Source organism: Melospiza georgiana, chromosome 3 (assembly GCF_028018845.1).
Source record: "Melospiza georgiana isolate bMelGeo1 chromosome 3, bMelGeo1.pri, whole genome shotgun sequence".
Taxonomy (NCBI): domain Eukaryota; kingdom Metazoa; phylum Chordata; class Aves; order Passeriformes; family Passerellidae; genus Melospiza; species Melospiza georgiana.
This window is the reverse complement of record NC_080432.1, coordinates 88,776,833-88,797,586: the sequence shown is the minus strand read 5'-3', so window position 1 is coordinate 88,797,586 and position 20,754 is coordinate 88,776,833.

The following is a 20,754-nucleotide window of genomic DNA, read 5'->3' as shown; positions in this document are numbered from 1 at the left end:
GCTGATTCACAGAAAAACATAATGTTCAGATTGCAAGAATGAGGACAGAGCAAAAAAAAATGCATGATAGACCATAGTACATTTGCAAGGTTAACTTTTGTACTTGGTTCATAAAAATAAGAGGAGAAAATAAAACAAAATTTCTCTTTTTTTTCACTACCTGACCTTATATTGTTATCTTGCCAGTAAAAGGTTTTAACACAGTTCATTATCCAAGGTTAACATTGTCCTCAGACAAACATGAAAACATGCTCGCACTGAACAATAAGGATGACTTTACAAAAAATAGTTTTTTATATTTGCTTCCTTTTTTTTTTTTTGTTTGCTTATTTTATGATCAGGAAAGATGAGGCTTATCTAACTTTATTCATTCAAGTATAGTATGTTAAGGGCCTCTGCTTTTCATACAACATAGGAAGTGTATGAATGCTCTTTGTGTGATACAGCTATTCCAGATTTCTGTAACCTGAAACCCTGGAGTCTGTTCTCTCCGTGTCTCTGGAAGGAGTTGGTCTACAAAAAAAAAAAAAAAAAAAAAAAAAAAAAAAAAAAAAAAAAAAAAAGAGGCAGCCAGAGTGATTCTGTCAGCATTAAACATTAGACAATGAAAAATGTCATAGGTTTTTTCATACAGGAACCTCAATCCGCCTAGCATTTCAGCAAAAACACACATGGCAAAATTTTAATATGTATTTAGCATGATATAAATGTGAAGAAAATCAAAACAAGACCAAAAGTATTCAAAAATATAACATAAACTTATCAAATTAATTTTTACTGTGAGATTTTAGATGCAATTTCTTGTTCCTATAGAATCATTGTATCATGAAGGTTGAAAAACTACTCTGAGACCATTGCATCCAACCATTGACTCAACAGTGCCAGGTCCACCAAGCAATAGCTCTTGGTGGGAAGGGAAAGATACATTCCCTTTCTCACTTCTGAGCCGTCACGACACCTTCCACTGCCTTGGAAGGTGAAGGGAAAGAAGAGGGTAAAAGCTCCAGGGAAAGTGAAGGGAAAGAAGAGGATAAAAGCTCCAGGGAAAGGGGAGAAGGCTCAGTGGTGGAGACCAGTATGGCCATGCAAAATGGCAAATGGCTTTTGTTACCTGCAGGTTACATGAAGCCAACTGTTGCTCAGATCTGGGGCAGCTGACAAGCCCAGGAGCATCAGATGATTCAGCACACTGCTTAGGAAAGCCAAAAAAGCCTCAGGGATTTGGTAGGAACCGTGTCCCTGGAAAACTTTCTATTCCTTACTGCAGAGGCACTGTTGCCCTGTTTCCATTTGTGGTCAGCCTGGTGACCCATGTGCTGTGAGGGGTGACCAAGGGCACAGGAACCCCCGGCTTGGCTGAGAACCCTGCTGGTCTGCAGCACATCTTGCAGGAGGTGTCTTGGTGGACTTGGGCCTGTGGGGTATATCCTCTCAAAATGGGAAATATCCAGTCTGCTTGGAGACATGCATCAGAGGAAAGACTAAAAGTCATAGAATCACATAATTATAGAACAATTTGGGTCAGAAAAGACTTCCAAAATCATTCAGTCCTACCACTAACCTAGCACTGCCAGGTCCACCATTAAACCGCGTCTATAAGTGCCACACCTAGAGGTATTTTAAATACCTCCATGGATGGTGGCTCAACCACTTCCTTGGGCAGCCTGTTTCAATGCTTGACAACCCTTTTGGTGAAGAAATTTTTCCTGATTTCCAATCTAAACCTTTCTGGCACAACTGAAGGCTAGCAGGAGCTTCCCCATCAGAGTTTGGAAAAGTTGTCAGCCACAATGACAATCCCCAAGAGAGCACCAGTGCAAGACAGAGTGCACAGCTTGGGACTGTCCTCATGGATTTTACCAGTATAGGACAGAATGGATCACAGATTCAAAGTCTCATCCCTGCTGCCACTTCCCACAAGCCTGGGAATGCTTGAACGTCACTTAGCGCGTGTGAAAGAGGGGAATCCTTCAAATAAGTGAAGTAACAGCATTGTGAAAATCCATACAGCAGCAAAATGACTTCAACAGTCCCTTACAGTGCTTCAGTGCAACTCATTAAGCTTGTGTTTCAATGCAGTGTTTGCTTAACTATAATTATTCTCAGATGCAGACCTTCTTAAACTTAAGCTCTATGAACACAGGCACTTACTATTTGGGAGGTTATTGAACTAATTCTCCAACAGTCAAAACAAGGAACAACTGTGACTTGCAGTTCAGGGACTCAAAAACCTCTTCTTTCTTCAAAATCAGCAGCCTGTCAGCTGCAAAGAATTACAAGCATTTTCAAGGATTTCGGCAGAAAAGAAAACATTAATAAAACGATTAACAGATTTTTCCCCTGCTCTTAATATGTTTAACACTCAACACCTTTGCTTACCTTTCAGCTTAATGTCACTAGTTCATTTATTTTTATAAAGACTGCTACAGGATATCTTGGTATAAAAATAGTTTACAGGGAGGCCTATTTGGGAAGATCTGGGTAGACTGAGTAGCTGACTGATATGGAAATTAACTATAAGCAAAACATTGTTCTTTACCTGGTGGAGAAGAGGCCAAGCTTTTAGCCCACCACAGGCTGTGTTGGGAGTTCATAAGAAAGCTAAGGCAAAGGTTTAATTTTTCCCCAGCTGAACAGCTTGCATCTCCCTTGCAGCAGTGGGGATGGGATGCCGTGTTCTTGGCAGCTCTCCCCCATCGTGGTGCAAGGGGCCAGGGACATGCTCCAGAAATGCTGAATTTTGTATTCTGGTTCAGGTGCACACTGAGATCAAAACAGAGCATCAAACACCTCAGTGGCAAGATTTCCTTCTTCACAATTTCCAACTTCAGGCTGCAGTTTGCTGTAACCATGCCCTCCTCTCACAGCTGAGATGAGACTGATCCAGGTAAAGCATTTTCAGTTTAAACTACACTCATTCCATAAAATCCTATAACTGTATATGAAATTACAAAACAATTGAAAAATTTAGATACACTCGTAACTTCTTAGGGCCATCTATGCATTTAAGGATTAGAAATTACATACATGACTGATGAATTTGTTGAAGTGTCTAACTGTTACATAGTTAAAAAGACTTTTGCTGCTTTGGTGACATATTGCTATTTGGTCTTATCTTTTTTTACATGAAACATGGGAAAAAAATTTAGCATGTCTCTAATTATATTTTGAACCCTAAGGGATGGAAACAGCATTAGTGTTCAATTAATGCAGTAGTCAAAACATTGAATTATATTTTATTGGATTTTAATGCTATTATGAAGCATAGGAAAGAATATGAATCTTAGTAATTTACCAGCATCTGCTATAAAAATGCCAAAATCCTAAAAATTTAAGAGAGCTTTCTGAAAACATTCATTCCACTGTACAGAGAAATCACTGCAATGATGTAGCAGAGTTATTGCAAGAAAAACATATGTGGCACATTACTCACATTGGCAAAGCATTGCAATGTACCTTTGCTATGTGAATAACCCACTGACTTCAATAAGACTCTTTATCTGCTTAAAATTAGGATACTGTTAAAGTGCATTGCTGGTTTGAACCCACAGAAATCAACTCAGGCTTAGGGGCATGACATCATCACTTAAATGTCACATGTTAAAGAAATTCAGAGTAGAATTGACGTAAATAAATGTAAACATTTACACTGTGAGCATCGACATCTCAGCTAATTATTTAGAGTATCAAAATTACCAATTTCCTCTTCATTTATGATAAAAGGAGCTTGAGGAGGTTATTACCTTAGATACAGACATCTCTCACTATAGATAACCATATTTAGATTAGATTAATGTCATTATTGTCTCTTTTCTTTGTTATCCTGATTTCTTTATGATCTGATATAAACTAAGCATTTGTCTCTTTTGAGCTGAAAAGACACAGTGAAGCGCCTCCCTGTCTGAAGTCAGATCAAAATCTATTCCCACAGAGCAAGAGACCTAATATTTTGCTAACAAGAATCTACAGAAACCCATGTGTTTGTTTTAAAAGTGTTAATGACCTTCAATTGTCAGGAAGCACCCGATTTCCCATGAGCTGGATGATATAAACCAGTATGGAAAGACCTGCAGAACCAAGACTGATACATCAGGAGCTGACATTTTATCATATCACCTTGATTTCTGTGATCTTTATTTGTTATGTATTATGCTCTACTCCTTACTTATGTATTCAACCTTTCATTTTAGTGATTATATCTAGGTCCAATTTGAAACGTGATTCAGTGCTATGAACCAGCTTTAGTGGAATTGAAAACAAGATTCTGTGCTTTGGCTGTTGAGTGTTTCCATAGAGAAATCCAGTGCTTACCATAATGCCTAAAAGAATTTGGAAAATTATGATTTCCTAGCTAAGGGCTCAACCTCTATGATGAAAGTCTTACGATATCTCAGGACCATTTCTTAGTTTCCATATAAGTAAATCCTGCCAACATCAACCTACAGGCACTGAAGAAAATGCCCCCAGTGCTAAAAGAACTATTTAAATCCAGCAGATTTAAACCTGTGCATGCCAGAATGCAACATTCTTCAGTTAATACATCCAACATCATCTGTGAAACTAGAGCTATGCATCCAAATGAGCTCACAAAGACAGTCAGTAAAAGACTATAGAGAAAAACCTCTTCAAAGTAATTGCTCTTTCTTCAACCTCTTAAAACATCTGCAAAAGATGGCTTTGATATTAGTTTTTGTGCTGTCTCTAAAAAGCACGGACTGAAAAAGAGATGTTATTTTCACGGCATATACAAACATTTTTATGTTCCCTGATTACAGTTCTGCAGGAGCTAACTTTCATGTCACCATCTGTAACTCATAGAGCTGACAGCCTTTATCACTTTCCTTCTGCTAATATTCCACTCCTATAATAACTGCCCTTTTCTCTCCAACTGGCTAATTGATTATCACAGTCAAGCCTAGAATAGAGTTATTATTCTCAGCATGTATTTAACTTGCTTTAACTTAAGCACTAAAAAAGGCTTGCTCAACACCCTCATTTTTCCTCTCTCTATCAAGAGTTCAACTTTCTCTGCAAATATTTTTTCTCTTACACACCAATATGGATATGTATTGGATGTAGATGTAATAACACAACTTTTGCCCTTGATCCATTTAGTGTACGGGACTGCCTAAGAATTAATCTGTTTGCCAATCAAGAACATTCAGAGGAAATTGTCTAGAAGTGTACTGTAATTTTTGAGGCTGAGTAAGGAAGTTGCAAGTGCCTGACCCCTTTTTTTCTCATCCATATGAACTTGCATGTTCTCTAATTCTTAGCAATAAGCATGAATTAACTCATTGTATTCAGTGAAAACAAAATTTGGTCCAATCTTTACCTGACTTTAAGTAAAATGCTAGTAATATTTTAAATTTTTCAGAATTTTATAACAATTCAGGGAAATACACTGAGATGGAGCTAGTTGGAATTAAGGGATGAACTAATAAATAATTGTAGTGAATCATCAAAACTTAATGATGGGTTTTGTTTTTTCATGTCTTGCCAGTCCTTCCTTGTGTGGAAGATGTGGGCACTGACAGAGCCGACAAAGCCACTCTTCCTGAATAGCTGTTTCTGATTCAAACGATGATTATGAAGTTCAAGTGTAACTGAAATAACAATATATTTGAATACTGTTAAAATGCAAAATTGGATTCACTTTATTCATGGTCTATAATGTTTCAAATACATCCAAGACTTCTGATAGCATTGCTATAATATTGATTCAAATCTAAAATACCTTAACTTGTAAGCTTTAGATTCATCATTGAGGGCTTTATAATTCATTACTCCAGGAGTTCCCACAAAGTTTTGTTCTAGGTCTAGATGCAAGTAAAACATGAGTTCTCAGGACATAATCCTTCAGATCATGGTTTTGTTTTCAGTAAACATCTTTCCCTCAGAATTCTATGTTCACCTTTCTTAAATTTACAGCTTCTCAGAAAAAAAAATAAAATCTCAAAGAATTCTCAGAAATACAAAGTGTCAGGAATGGTGAAAGACCAGTTTATTGTAAGAAGATATAAGCTAATGAATTAAGGGAATTTAGAGACTTCTTGGAAATAGTAACAACTTTATTTATGCTATTAGAAATTGGTAATAATGATGACTATTTGATTAATTAGGGTACCTCCCTGTCTTTATGAAACAGGGGAGAGAAAGTTACTGTTCTGGCCTTCTTAGAGCTGGGAAATGCTTCTCAGCCTCCTGTATTTCTGGTGAATGTCACACCACCAGATTATTTAGCACCAGCTGTGTAATTAAGCTAAAAATAATCACAAAATTGTTTCAGAAAGAAAAACACCAGCATTAAATATGTACCCTTTCATTAAGACATTTATCTGGAATACAGCAAATCTGTGTTCATGTTTCATGTCATACATGTTTTACATTGGAAGCCTGTTATGCTGTGCCTCAGGGCAATGGGACATTGGCCAGACTGTTGATCTCTGCAGTTTTTGTCTAATTATAACAAAATCTGAAATCTTTTTTTGACATCATGAAGCTTTCCAAAAATAATTCCATTGAAACTTTTGAATTTCTATAAAAGCTGAGGTTTTGAACATTTAACTTTTCCAATGAAAAACCATGCAGTCAAAAATTTCTGATCAGTTCTGCTGCAGTTAATTTTTTCCCCTCCAATTCTCATAAAAAAAACCTCTTCCTGGAGAATTATGAAATACAACTAGCCAGTTTTTAATCTAATCTGGCTTGGCTTTCACTATCTAAATTGTACAAAGTTTGCCATTGTGTGTTTCTGAAAGAATTATGTACTGTGGTTTTCCTTAACTAAGTGAAAGGATGTCTTCCTTAATTTAGATTTCCCTGGCATGTCCAGCAAACAATGATTCATGAAAACCTTATTTTAAATTCTCCTTTTCAGAAAGCTTTTTTTTGCTTGTACACAGGGACAGAATTGACCACAAGCTTGTCTCCTGCAGAAGTGGTTTTCTCATCATATCACTCTTCCAGCAGAGGACAATGCCTTTTTCATCCCAGTAAGAGCTAGGTTAACCAAAGAGGAAAATGTGTCCAAAACTGATTAAAAAGTAAAGAATGATAATTAAAAAGAAAGCTCTTGTAATGACCAGGAAGCAACCTTGATCATAAGGCATTTAGTAATTTGATGAGAACGGTTGTAGATTTTGCATATTCTTAATTTGGGCCAGCTTCTTGTCTGCCACAAACTAGGTATCAGGATGGATATCAGAAGAGTTACTTAACAATCTTAATGCTTGATAATCTTGCCCATCTATTCAAAAGTAAACCCTCTTTACCGGAAAAAAGGGGGGAGAAGGGTCATATTATTATTATTATTATTATTATTATTATTATTATTATTATTATTATTATTATTATTATTATTAATAATAATAATAATAATAATAATAATAATAATAATAATAATAATAATAATAATAATAATAATAATAATAATAATAATTCATAGCAGATCCCACCATTCATGCCAATAAATGTAATTTTAAAATCTGAGGCAGGTAGACTGCATCAGCATATTCATTATTTTAACAGGAGGAAAAAACCCCAGCTTTTCAGAACTAAACAAATATTTCAAGGTTTTATTCAAACAGATATAGTTCATGTGACACAAAACTAAATATTTAATTTTCTTTTTGTGTTGTTTATGTCAGTTGTTTAATATGAGTTTTTGTTAATGTAGGTCCTTAATATAACTTTTTAACCTCTTTTGTTTCCATGATTATTCTCTGAATTTTATTCTGATTGCTAAGTAGGTTTGGTACTCCTCATCAGTTTTGGGGTGAAATTGGTATTTTCCTGAAGCTAAACTGATCCCGTGAGTAGCTTCCCTGAGTAAGTCTAACAGCCTGTTATCCTTCACTAGTGCCAGCTTTCACTCAAGAAACAGCAGGGCCTCTCAATTACATATATAAAGTGTCCAATTTTCTTCTTGTTTACAAGAGCTTTTTATTGAATTTTGCGGAATTCTGCATTCCACATGGAAAAATTATGTTGTTTATTGTCACAGGTAGTGTGCATGGATACTAATTTTTTACTATTTTCTTACTAATTTTGGTATTGCTGTCATACAGATTCAGATTTGGTTCTAGAAAGCACATTATAACATATTTACTATTTCCAGTTTTAAAAAAATTAACCATAGTGCCTTTTCTAAGCAGCTTAAGAAATAGTAGTAATCTTTATACCCAATCACCCATGATCTACAGACAGCAGCTCTTATCTCTGGAAGAAAAACCTCTTTCTCCTCAAGGATGAGGATAAATCTGAGTCATCTGGTCTAGCTGGAGCCAAAGTTAAGAAGAGATATGGAAAAGATTATCAGCCTATAATTAGGGATTTATAATTACCTAATTAAAAGCCAAATCTCCATTCAAACAAGTAACAGGCCTGAGTAACACACACTAATTGGAGGGTCCAGCTGATAAGGGCTCTAATCTGGAGGCTGGTCTGGTTTCTTCCAGTCATTCTCAAAATGGTTCTACCAAGAAGGAGGCTGCTGTGACCATTTCTCCAGTGTGGTGGCAGCTTTAAGGGTGACATAATGCTCCTTGTCTTGCCCTACTCTGCTTGGAAGTCTCCATCACTTGACACTGTACCTGATAATTTGAACAGGTTTTATTTGAGATGGAGTAGAAGAGAGATCTGCAGATCACCATAAGTTTGCAGGGTGTGAATTCCAGCAGTGTTGAGTGGATTATAGCGATCAAATCTAGGTTTAGGACTGTTGAGAAAGCCATCTGTTGTTTGTATGTTGAAACTGAATGCATAAAATATAGGGGGAATCAATCATCTGCCAAAAACATTGACATTCTAGCTAAGAGTGAACAGCTTCCTCAGCAAAAATTAGGCTTTTTGTTGGGAGGAAAATCCAGCTATTGATTTATGTGGCAAAATGTCAACTGATTAATCCTATCAGAGAACTTTAATTAGATACATGTTCATTTGCTATCCTTGTCCCTGGACTACTACTGTGTGCAGTATTGGCCGGCATTTGGACTTGCTGGTGTCAGCACTGCACAGTCAGTTTGCAACATGCAATGTCACGATTTCAAAAAAAATACTGCAATTGAGCCAAAAATCTATTTAAGCTGAAATAAATTGATTTCTACTGAAGTTTTAAATTTAAAAAAAAATTAAAAGAAGCAATTATAATTGTACTTTGTGGTCCTTAAAAGTGTTTTATGACACGAACCCATAAATAAAGGCCAGATGGTGCGACACAGATATTTCAAGGCCTGAATTAGAAAATCCAATCATGGGTCTCAATGGAAGCTCTCTGCATGAAATTTAGATTTGATGGAGTGATAGGTGAGGTGCTGAAATTTATCCATTCCGTTTGAGACAGAGCAGCAAATTTGTACACCTCTCTCCCTTCAAAATGCAACTGCCTCAGCACCAAAAACCAAATGGTTGTCAAATGATAGAGATCATGTCAGAGAAGATCTGTATAAAAAAGATTTTCTCTCAAAAAGATGTCTTTTCCAGAATGGTTTAACAGATTGCGTATAGAAATTTGATTAGATTTTCAAATGTTTCTAAAGAAATTCAAATATTGTCAACTAAGTCTGATGACCTCCTTGTCTCACTTTGCTTTTAAATGTCCCAACTACTTGTTCTTTTCTTTCACTTTTACGAATAAATTTAAATGTTGTCTTTCTCTGCTCATTCAAACAATGAAAAGGAATGAGTTTGCAACTCTCATAATCACATCAGATGTAGCTTAAAGGATATTATTTGCTGAAACCCTGATCATAGAAGTGTTTCTTTCCACCAAAGTTTTGATCAAGAGGTTAACATGCACATCAATTGCTGTTAAGGCTTATGTTCTGACAGACTTGTCTGAGGATGTCCAAGGGGGACTGAGCAGCAAGTACACCCTTAGTGCGGGTTTGCCCTGGTTTGTATTAGAGGTAGGAAAGCAGCTCTTTCTCAATGGATGGCAAGCCTTTTCTGATCCTCTGGAGCTTGCCAGAAAAAGCAATCTAAAATACAGAATGATCATGTTATCAATTAATGGAGAGGTGAGGCCTGAGGTATAAACGTGAACAAGTCACTTCAAAGGAGGGGAAAAGAAATTAGACTTTTATTTAAAAGCAAAGAAAATTGAAAGCTTTTGCTTTGAAGGGTGAGCACTGAAAATCCAGGGTAATTGATTCTTGGAGGTGATGTGAAGCTATTTAGTAGATAGACAAATAGTCTTGCTTCAGACTGACCCATACCTGCGTCCATTGTGTTTGGGCATATTCAAACAATGGGATTTCTTAGACAAACTGAAAGCACAGCAGCAGTTTAGGTGATAAAGAAGGCAAATAAATTAGAAGGGGACTATTAAAATTACTTGAAAATGAAGAATTGCAAAACTTTATTGTTGTTTCAGATCGCCTGTCTTTTCTCCAATAAGTGATTTCCCCTTCCTGGTTCAGTCATTACAGATGCTGTTCCAGTTCTCTCAATACCCTGACTCTCTCAATGTCCTCCTTGGTCCCCTGCCATGTATACAGCTTCTTCACATCCTGGCTTTAGGATGCGCCTGCATTTACCAAATAGTTATCTTCCAGACATGGTAACAGCTCCCAGGCCTGCTCCTCAATTTATTTATATTGGATATATGCCAGGTAATGTCTCCAGTTTTCTGCTGAAATGAGTCAAGCAGCTTTTTCCCAGATGAAAGACAGCTAGGAATGATAAAACTGTGCACAGCAAAGCATGTTCCAGCCAGATAACATGAATACTAATTATGCCAGGTTTAGCATCCTCTGTTTAGCAAAATCCTCCTGGGTGGGTCTGGTCCTCTCAAGTACCTCACAGTGCTTTTTTAGCATAGGCACCACACATGCTCAGAAAAGCTATAACAAAATAATTCTGGCAAAATCTCACATTATTTCATGCTCTCACCCAAAATTAGTCACCTGAAATCCAGAGAAAATCCATATGACCATAGAATGGCTTGGGTTGGAAAGGACTTTTAAAAATCATCTCGTTCCAACCTGCCTGCCATGGACCAGGTTGCTCAAATTGAACAACCTGGCTTTGAACAGTTCCAGAGAAGGGGCATCCAGAACTTCTCCAGGCAACCTGTTCCAGTGTCTCATCACTCTCAAAGCCAAGAATTTCTTCCTTATACCCAATCTAAACCTATCCTCTTCTAAACCATCAAGAGAGCTAACATGAGACTCCCCATACCAAATGAAGTTTGATCAAAGTAACAACTTAATTAATAAAGTTGTCTTTTAGACAACATTGTCTTTTAGACTCTGCTTTGCTTTATCCACTTATACAATAACCACTTAAGTTGTTACTGAAGTCCTACTGTATATTAAAAATTGTTTGAGGAAATAGGACTGAAGAACATTTTTCTTAGGACATTTTTCTCTGAAAGCAAACAGAAAGAAGAATGTATTTTATACAATTGAGCATAACACTCAAATATGAGAATTATTTGGATGTAGTGTGGTAGGTTCACCTTGGTGCTGCCAGATGCCCACCAAGATGGTCCATCCTCCACAACAGGACAGGAGGAGAAAATACAATGGAAAAGCTTATGGGTAAAGAGAAGGACAAGCAGATCATTTACTAATTACCATCACAGGCAAACCAGACTCTAATTAGAGAAATTAATTTATTTCCACTTAATAACAGAGTAGGATAGTAAGAAGCAGAAACAAAGCTGAAACCACCTTCTTCCCACTCCTCTCTTCCTCTTGTGCTTAATTTCCCTCCTACTCTTCTGTCTCCTCCCCCAGAGTGGCACAGGAGGATGGGGAATGGGAGTTCTGTTCAGTCCATATTGCTTCATCTCTGCCACTTCTACATCTAGATGACCTTTTCCATCCAGCATGGGTGCTTTGCACAGGGTGCAGTCCCTCAGGAACAGGCTGCTCCAGTGTGAGTGTCCCACGGCCCACAGGTCCTGCCAGCAAACCTGCTCTGGTGTGAGCCCCTCTCCATGGGCTGCAGAAGCTTCAGCAAGGAGTGCTTTGGGGACTGCACTCTGCTCTGGCACGGACCCCTCGGGCTGCAGGGGCACAGCCTGCTTCACCATGGTCTTCTCCAAGGGAAGAGGGGAATCTCTGCTTCAGCACCCTCCCCCCCTTCCTTCTGCACCTTCTTGGTTCTGTTCCTTCTTGGTTCCCGAAGGCCTATTTCCTCCCCATTTTCCCCCTCCTTTCATAACTGCTGTTCAGGTTCTCTATCCCTTTCTGAGATGTGTTAGCAGGTAGGTGCTGCCAAAATCACTGATGGGTGCCTGTGGATCTTTCTGGATCTTTTGCCAGTGACTGGTCCATCTTGGATCTGGCTGTGCATGACATGGGGGAATTTGGGTTCTCTATGGTGTGGAGAAGACGCAGTTACAGCCACCTCGTCACTACCAAAACTTTTGTACGTAACCCCAGTACAAAGAGTATAAGTTGATACGTATGAAGACCAAAATTAATTCAGCCAGTTAACCAGCATCAGATGTTCACAAAAAGCCTGATAAATTTTAAAAAGTTTTAATATTTTTGCAGCTTATTTCAAAATTAACAATTTTCAATAGGTAAAAGATTTTGTTGTTCTTGCTATTTTCTAAATGTTTCTAGTATACGTAAATTTTTTTAACACCATTAGCACATAAATTGACTAATATACAGAGGAACTATGAGGATTTTTGTTCAGAATTTTTTTCTTGATTCATAGGACTGGTTATCAGTTAACACAGATTAGAATTCAGATAGAGATTAGTCTTCCTACCAAATTATTATATTTAATTTTATTTAAATTATTCAATTCTTCTTCATCATTTAAACATTCTGTTTTGTTTTTTCATTATGCATTGCTTGTTGTGTTTTAGTTAATTTCCTTTTAGCTTAATAATAATTCATTTTTTAGTGATCTCTCATTTCTATTTGCCTTTCTGGTTCAAATAATTCCAGTAACTGGCAATGGTGAGATGCATGCAGTATATCAATACTAAGTAATTCCAAAATCTCTAACTTAGTTATAGAAATTCTCAAAAAGATAATCCATTTTGCAAGCATTCAAGTCGGAAAATAATAGAAGAAATCAGTATGAAAATACAAATTTCATTTGAATTATTGATTGATCTTACTGGATTTGTAACATAACGTTAATAAAAGCAGGGTGTATCCAAAAACAGATCTCTTGAACTAACCTTCTATGAAAACTTTACTTCAAAACATTACATCACAGAAATTCTGACAATGGGGAAAAGGGCAGAACCTCCATGCATAAAAGTGTCTGTTGCCATGTTCATAGTAGTGACTGATAATTAAATTGGGTTTGCGACAGATGGGAGGAATGTAAGTCAGTTTGTGGCAGAAGGCAGACATGCTAGCTAATGAGAAATCACAAAATTGTACTGCAAACAAATGCAAACTGAGGTGGGCAAGGGAGCTGCGTCTGTTACCCAAACTGTGTTTCAGTTAAAGCTATGAATATTTGAACAGCAGGATTAGCAGTACCCTGCAGTTATTCAGGCATAATAGTATGTATAACTATTATGCACCTTTCTGATGTCCTCCAACGTATCTCAAAGGGACTAAAGGAATCCACACATGAAAAGTGATTTAAAAAACGCAAATTATACCCTCCTCAAGTAGGAGCTATCAAAGGAGTGTGATAACAGGTCTTCAAGATTTGACTGAAAAATAACAATATCTAAGTAAACTTTATAATGATTTTTCCAGAATATGAACTGATGATTGATTTGGTCACTCATATTTGAACTCTAAAAATTAATGGCTATTCTGTGGAAACAGTGAGCCTATTTCTTGAAAGGATGATTCAATTATATGTATTTGAACAATGGAAGACAGTAATTCACAAATGACCTTATAATGTAAATAAGAAAGAAGTGTGGATTTATTTCTGTATCTACATAGAGACAATATTGGAGCAATTCAAGAGGATGTCATAAAAAAAACCTCCTTGGCAATAAGATGTATTTGATAATTTCCTGATTATCTGGCAAATGCCCTATTTCATTTGTGGAATGGTATAGGGAAGAGGTCTGTGAATGAAAGTTAAAACACTTGGAAGTCAGAGCCATCTCCAGCTCAAGACAGGGAGACATCAGCCTTCAGCCTGATTTATTGTGGGGATCAATGGTACATTTGCCTCTTACTACTCCTGCCAGAAGAAATATATTTGCTCAAGAAAAAATACTTGGCACCTCACACACAATAATGGTTCTGATCAGACTGTTTGACATTCAGAAACACCAGAGGTGCTTATCAGGCATCTTCTGGTTGTGGCGGCCAGGCCTGCTGAAAGCCCAGAACACAGTCACCCTGAGATCACTGCCCACCCTGATGCATTTCAGGCTTGGTGGGAACAAATGCACAACAGATGCTGCAAGTGCCCACAAAGTGAGCTCCTCACATCTGTGCCAGATGTTCTGTGTGCACTCTGTCTGAAGCTCTCTCCAGATGAGGTCCCTCATCACCTTACAAGTTAACAGCTCTTTTCACATCCCGATTTTTAAGTTTGCTTTGGATCTACACTTCAGCAGTAAAGAAGGAGATTTAGAAGGTCTACTAGATCCATGTCTTTTTAACAGTGTGAATTCCCCTGGGTGATTTTTCTGTTTTATTGGAAGACCTGAATAAAAAGAAAATATCTACACAGAGAATGATGGTAGGATCATTCTTAGCTCTGATCTGGAGTCTGGCATGGATTTAATTGACATTCCTTCATTTTTGCTCTTTTCTATATGGTAACAGGGTGTTCATTGAAGTGTCTCATATGCAGTCTTTTGAATTTCTACAATGACACATTTTCCAGAATCATACGGTCCTGTCTGATTCTAACAAAATAAAAAAAGGGTTGGAAAAATCAGTTTTCCCAAGTGAAAAGCACTGTGATTGGGATAAGTTATATACATTTTAAGTTGGAAAGTTCAAAAGAGAACAAACAGCAAGACAGTTGCATTTTGGCATCTAGATTGTTCAAACAGAGTAAAATAATATAGAACAAATGACAGTAGAAAACACTTTGATTCTGTACCTCCTATTTCCTAAAGAAATTTGCTACTAAACCTACCTGAACTTTAGTATTACTCATAGAGCAAAAACATTTATCTTTTAAAGATAACATATTATTCAATTGCTTTATCAGACATATTCGTCAACTATATGGATGGGAAATGTCTTTTTCCATACAAGTTTTTCTCTTGGCAAAGAGCTATGTATGAATTTGCCAATGTAAATTTAACTTCAGGGTTCTGAGAAAATTAGTAATAACTAGGAAAATTCTAAATTATTTAGGTTAACAAAGGTCTCCTATACCTAGATCTAATACAACATGAAGTAACAGTTGACTTTATATTTATGAGACAGACTGTAGACAAAGGAACCATTGCTTACCAATACCATAAAGAAAATTATAGAAGCATTTGATGATAAACTTCAATGAGATGTTTAAAATATGAGTTGAGTGGAGGCAGAAGCCTACATGAATCATCTGGTGTTCCTGACTTCCCCCACTCCATTATATTTAAGCAGCTTTACTGTGCCTTTGAGATGGGAAAATACCAGGAATGTATATAAATTCCAGACTTACACTCATATCTCTCAAAATCTCTGGAACTATTGACTCATTATCCAAGCCATTATCTTTCAGGCTTGTTTTCATGGAGGTTATTTTTAATGCATAACTGGTTTAACAATGCGAGATTTAAAGGCAGCATTGTTAAAGAAGCTGACCATAGTTCTGCTGATCAGCTTTACAGCTTTCCACATTGCTGTGTGTGGGGCTGTTGTCTGATCTGTGTGGGGATGGTGGCCAGCAGCACTTGTGTATGCACAGAGACTCCCATCACCCTGCCTGGGTCCAGCCCTGGGAATGTCTGCCCCTCCCAAAGTGTAAGAGAGTTTACTTTATACAAGGCAATGAGGAATGTGAAACAGAAAGTCAGCATCTGAAAGTCCTTCGTTTACTAAAACCCTATAAATAAGAACACATAGCATTACACTCAGACATCCTTCAAATGCATTTAAAACACTTTTTTCAGACATGTATTTTTCCAATTAGTCTTTTTGAATGCTTTTTATGTTAGCATTTAAATCATATAAGAAACAGGAGATGTTGCATTTATTAAAATAACAGACTCAGAACAGAACAGAAAAAGATTTCTTTTAATATTTCACCCAAAGAGTATTAATATATACAACATTTTGAATGTTTTATAAAGACCAAATGGTTAGTTTTAAAGAATCTTTTTAAAATAACCAAAGAGCTAGGGAATCTGTCTAGACTTTGTCTGGTCCCCATCTCAAGTGTGTGCCTTGGCCTTGCTGGCAGTCAATTGTTCTTCCCTCCCATCCTTGGTTTCTTGTTTCCATACAAAGAAAACACAGGTGTGCTGCTCCAGGAAGTGCCATCATGACCCAAGCATCATATGGAGACCAGGATGAAGGGATAGGGGTGCAACATAAACTCTGCCTGCAAAGACACGTGACTTGCCTTTCCCTAGTAAGGAGGACATCACTTGGTTGGGAGGTTGATTTTTTTTTGATTCCCTAAGAAATGTCTCTCTGCCCTTCTTGTGCTGAGTTGTTTCTCTACTTTGTTTAGTTACATCTTTCTTTTGCTGTGAACTGGTGGAAAGAGGCCTTTTTAAAGAATTGGGTTTTATGCTTTTCTGTAGTAATAGGAATGCAATAAAGCAGACGAGAGCAAGCTCTCTGTATCACAGAGCGTGTTCTTCGTTCCAGGTAAATAAGTGAAAAAAAGGAACTACACCAGTTTGTCTCTCTTTCTGGGGATACTCTGGGAAATCAGTTCCCAGCATACTTACCAACTTTGACCCTGCAAGGAGAATGGACAACTGGAGGGTGTCAAAACCCAGAGAGTGTGCTGCCTTCCAGGTCAGGGAAGTTTTGGGTGAAGCAGGTCAGCACCAAGTTTCCCAATAGAATTACAGCCCTTGTGTACATTCAATGAATCCAGCAGGCCTCCATTTGAGATGAAAGCTGCCTCTTGAAGACAAGGCACTGGTAAGATTCTAGGTCTAGTTATAATCATGTTCTTTTGCATGCCAGCCCATATTTTTTCCAAGAGATACAAATGAAACATATGTCTTCGTGCTCCCAGGAAAAGAATTCTCAGATTTACTCAGGCAGGATAATTTTGACTACTCTATCAGAAAAAGTGGCGGTTTTTTTCAGGTCAGCTCTGTATTTCTTTGCGAAGAATAAAAGGCTTGACAAAAGACATATGAGAAAGAAATGGGGACATATCTCTTTTGAAATATAAAAGCAGTGTATTTTGAAAGTCATGTTTGAGGCTGTTATTGTGGCTGCTTGTGCATCTCCACAAATGAAGCCAGAATGCAGAGGAGTCAGCCTTAAAAATTGTCTTCAGAGCCCATTGTACTGAAGTGTTCTATTGTAGATGAAAATGAAAGGAATTTGCTGTACTTAAAGCAAAAACATGCATTTTTTTAATTGCAGAATCAGATCACAAGTTTTTAAAACACTGCAACAATTCAATCCAATTTGAAGGCAATGTGTTGCTATAAAAATTAAGCATGTTCACAGCTATGAAAATGGCATTTTAAAATTAAGAACTTAGGACCAGTCTGCTGGCAAATAATATTCTGTGTAGCAGGTAACTGTGCTTTAACAGTTTATTATTTGCCTCTGAGTCTTGACTGCAACACTGTTCAACACCATTTTGAAGTAACAATACATGCAGTGAGCAAAGTCAGCGTGTTAACCATTCAAGCTTCTTTTTTGTTCAAATTCTCTACCTTGCAATTATATTTTAATTTTTATGAGCTTTTTTCAAAACTACTATATTTTTCAAATGTGGAATTTTCCTCTATTTTTAAGTACCCTTTTTATCAGTGTGTTTCTTCCATTATGATGAATTTCCCCTGTACACTTAATTTTCTGCATTGTTTGATTTCCATCTCCCTTTTTTACCACTGTGAAATTTTTTTACATTTTTCTGCATTTCATTCCTCTGGATGGTTAGCTTGAACAAGTGTAAACTCCAAGTGGTGCTTTTTGAGGACATCCTCCCTACTGAAGAGGTAGAAACCAGCAGTGCTTTGGAGGGGCTGCTTTCAGTATGGTGCAGCATTAAAGAAAGACACTTCCCCTTGAAGGATAGAGGTTTACTTTAAAAGTGGAAGTGAAAATTTAAGCAAGACCTCTTTTTTTGTGAAGGAGGGAAAAGTAAAGGCAAAGTGACCCCTCCAGGAGCGTCCTGAGGCGAAAGCACACATAAAGCTGGCACATCAAAATTTTCCCAGCTGAAGGAAGCAGCTGCTTTGGTAAAACATTTGTAGGGGTGTCAGTGCACGAGACTCAGCGCTGACCCAAAGTAGGAAATAAATTCCCACGGGAACAGAGTTACAACAAACCTCACCACCTCCTGCTGGAAAAGCAATCTGCACATCTCTGACCCTACCTGGAGCAGCAGAAGCACACGGGTGTGTTGCAAGTTGTTGCACATGATTACTGCCTGGGAAGGAGAGGAATAAGCAAATCTATAATGGATGTTAGTCATGCCTTAGTGCACCCTGGCCCTAGATGCAGCAATGGTGAGGCTGAATGCTGAATGTACAGCACAGAAGGGGTTGTGGGTGCTTCACTTTTACAGGCTTAATCACAATAAATGTTTCCCATGCAGTAAGAAACGGCCTGGTCAAATTCTTTATGAGCTTACAGCACTTTGACATGATGGTAGTTCCTTTGATGTCGGGAGAATTTTTTATGATTTTGACCAAAATGAGAGTCAGTCTCTGTTCTTGCAAATACAAAAATAGAATAATGATGCTATTTATTAATTTATTTTTCGTAAATGCCATTATCCTGAGGGTTAAACTGAATTAATTCCATAAAGAAAGAGCTGCCATAAGGAGTCATTAAATGCCTTTGTTAAAGTGGTAGCCAAAAAAGCAGCTGTTGCAATGGCTAGGATGTACAGTTTGGGTTTTAACAAAGGTTGGAATCTAAGTTTTCTTTGTTGTTTGGTATATGTGTATGGATGTGCCCTCATGAGGGAAAAGAGAGGTAGAAATCTGAGCAGCAAAACAATGCAGCAGGACAGACATTGAGAAAATTGAAGTGAAATTTCTGCTAGGCCTTGCAGCATGATACTCAAAAAAAAAAATATTAGAGGGAGATTTGGAAATGTGAACAGAGAAAACTTCTAACTCTCTCCTCCATGTCTCTCTCAAATCCTCCCTGCAATAACACAAATATTAGCAAACTGCCCCAAACAAAAATCAACTGCAATGGTATAAGTGTGGTCTATGTGATGGCTACAGCATTGACCTTATCAAAATCAGACAGGAGAATAAGAATCTGTTTAAAACTCATTGCTGAACACTAGGTTATTCACATTCTTGTTCTGCCTGGAAACATTTGCAAGAGAATATTTCAGACAGGAACAGCCCGATTCTATTAATAAAATTGCTGGCAAGATATGAAAAAGCCCAAAGATTACGTGACTGCTCCGGTTAGGTGAGCTAAACAAACACTAGTTTAAGTAATTGCTTTGTATATAGAAAAACTCTCCTGAAAGAACAAGAATTAGCCCATTAAAAAATTAAATAAGCTACACCTAAATGAATGCTTGTAAGGTCTATAGCATTGCAAATAAAGACACACTGTATGGGTCCATAGCTCCTACAGAGATGCATGTTAAATACACATTACCCTAAAACTCACAGATCATTCAAACACAGTTAAACTCAGGAAATTGAAGCTGTAGATTTTGGAGTTAATCTTTTGGTGAACACATCCAATAGGTGCACAGTTCCCCATATGACTGAAATTCTTACGAGCTCTCTGCTGGCACTGCTGGTGGTGTTAAAGTTCCTGCATGGTTTCCATTATAGACTCCTTTTCATCCAAGCACTATTTTCAATTTGACCATCACAATTCACTCCAGAGCTGCAATCGGACAGGAACTACTTATTCATTCTGTATGTCTGTGTTCCTAAAACCATCTTTTATTTTTAGAAAGAAATAGAGTAGTTTTCTGAACTGGGTGTTTTTCCCCCAGCAGTAATAATGAAATCTACCCCCAAGCTAAAGGTATGTACCTCAGTCTCACTTTAGCCCCACTTGGAACAAATCCTGCAAACTATTATTCAATATAGAGATTTCCAAATGTAAGTACTATCAATGAGGTGGATAGGTTTACTTATGCAGAAAAATTTATGTTTTCAGGGTCAGACCATAGGCTCAAGACATTTGCATTGTCCTGCCTTTTCACAAAAATAAATAAAAACCAGCTCTCCTCACTTATCTGAGAACAAAAATTCCTGAAAATCAAACAGTAAAAAATTTCCAGTTTTAATTTTTTAACTTTTCCATTTTTAACTTTTCCATGCCATCTAAATAACCTGTCACATTTTGTTTGGTTGGTTGGTTTTGGTTTTTTGGAGAAGGGGAGGGTTGGTTGGTTAGTTAGTTGGCTGGGTGGTTTGGAGGGGGCAGGGATTGGTTTGGGGGTTTTGTTTGGTTTTGGGGGGTTGGGTTTTTTGTTTCTTGGTTAATTGTTTGTTCTTTTCCTACCCAAGGGAAAAATTTTCTCAGATATTGTGTCATGAGAAGAGGAGAGGATGTACTGGTGGGAGACCAGAGGCCTGAAATAATTTTAGAGGAGATTTTTTTTCTGTTTTATTATGAAAATGTAATTAAACAAAGCCACCACTCATTCAGATCCTGCCTTTGACAGAAAAATACATGCAGTCAGTGAATGATCATGTGTTTTCATCACCACACTCACACAAGGTTC